Consider the following 2,030-nt stretch of genomic DNA (forward strand, 5'->3'; position numbering starts at 1 on the left):
ACAGGGCTTCACCATGTTGCTCAGATTGGTCTTGTACTCCTGGACTGTAGCAATCTTCTCCCCTCATCCTCCCAAAGTGTTGGGATTACAGGCATGAGCCACTGCTCCTGGCCAACAGTATGATTAATTAAACTGTAGGACTTGAATTTCATGAATTTTTTACTAATGTCCCTTTTTGGTTCCAGGATGTGATCTGGAATCCCATTTTGCATTTAGTTATTATTCCTCATTAGTCTCCTTCAATTGTAAGTCTTCCTTTGTTTCTTATGACACTTAGCAAGCTTTGGGGTTTTGTTCGTTTGTTGTTTTGTTTTGAGCAAGCCAAAATCATTTCATGATTTCTTAAAAAGAACAAAGTTGGAAAGCTTATACCACCTGATTTCAAGACGTTCTGTAAAGTTAGTGTTAAGAAACTGTGCTCTTCGGCCAGGCGCTGTGGCTCACGCCTGTAATCCCAGCACTTTGAGAGACCAAGGGCAGGTGGATCACAAGTTCAGGAGTTTGAGACCAGCCTGGCCAACATGGTGAAACTCCGTCTCTACTAAAAATACAGAAATTAGCTGGGTGGTGGCACGTGCCTGTAATCCCAGCTACTCAGGAGGCCAAGGCCAAGAATCATTTGAACCTGGGAGGCGGAGGTTGCGGCTAGCAAAGATCACACCATTGCATTCCAGCCTGGCCAACAGGAGCGAAACTCCATCTCAAAAAAAAAAAAGAAACTGTGCTGTTCATATAAGGATAAGGATAGATCTGTAAATCGATGGAACAGAAAAGAGAGTACAAGAAGTAGATTCACAAATTCATGGTCTGTGGTCTATTGATTTTCAACAAAGGTGCCAAGGTAATTGGATGTGGTAATTCAATGTCTTTTCAACAAATGATGCTGGAAGAACTAGGTATCCTTTTTTTTTCTTTCTTTTTTTTTTTTCTTTTTCTTTTTTTTTTGAGATGGAGTCTTGCTCTGCTCTGTCACCCAGGCTGGAGTGCAGTGGCCGGATCTCTGCTCACTGCAAGCTCCGCCTCCCGGGTTTACCCCATTCTCCTGCCTTAGCCTCCTGGGTAGCTGGGACTACAGGCACCCGCCACCTCGCCAGGCTAGTTTTTTGTATTTTTTAGTAGAGACAGGATTTCACTGTGTTAGCAAGGATGGTCTTGATCTCCTGACCTCGTGATCCGCCCGTCTCGGCCTCCCAAAGTGCTGGGATTGCAGGCTTGAGCCACCGCGCCCGGCCTTTTTTTTTTTTTTTTCTTTTTCTTTTTTTGAGACAGAGTTTTGCTCTTATTGCCCAGGCTGGAGTGCAGTGGCATGATGTCGGCTCGCTGCAACTTCCACCTCCCGGGTTCAAGTGATTCTCCTGCCTCAACTTCCCAAGTAGCTGGGATTATAGGCATGCTCCACCACGCCCGGCTAATTTTTTTTTTTTTTAGACAAAGTCTCACTCTGTTGCCCAGGCTGGAATGCAGTGGTGCAGTTTTGGCTCACTGCAACCTCCACCTCCTGGGTTCAAGCGATTCTCCTGCCTCAGCCTCCCAAGTAACTGGAATTACAGGTGTGTGCCACCACGCCTGTCTAATTTTTGTATTTTTAGTAGAGGCGGGGTTTCACCATGTTGACCGGGCTGGTCTCGAACTCCGGACCTCAGGTGATCCGCCCTCCTCGACTTCCCAAAGGGCTGGGATTATAGGCGTGAGCCATCCCGCCAGCCTAGATATCCGTTTGAAACAAAAAGCATCTTGAGCTGGGCATGGTGGACAGCACTATGTGGGAGGCTGAGGCCTGCAGAATTCTTGCGCTCAGAAGTTTGAGACCATCGTTGGGCAACACAGCAACACCTCATTTCGAAAAAAAAAAAATCTTGATTCTTATCTCACACCATAAACAAAATTTAATTTGCAATGAATTGTGGCGTAAAAGTCAAAACTAAGGAATTTCTAAAGGAAAACACAGGAGAAAGTCCTTGTAACCTTGGGGTAGGCAAAGATTTCTTAGGACTTGGAAAGCATGGATCATTAAAAAAAAAAAAAAAAAA

Source organism: Piliocolobus tephrosceles, chromosome 5 (genome assembly GCF_002776525.5).
Source record: "Piliocolobus tephrosceles isolate RC106 chromosome 5, ASM277652v3, whole genome shotgun sequence".
Taxonomy (NCBI): domain Eukaryota; kingdom Metazoa; phylum Chordata; class Mammalia; order Primates; family Cercopithecidae; genus Piliocolobus; species Piliocolobus tephrosceles.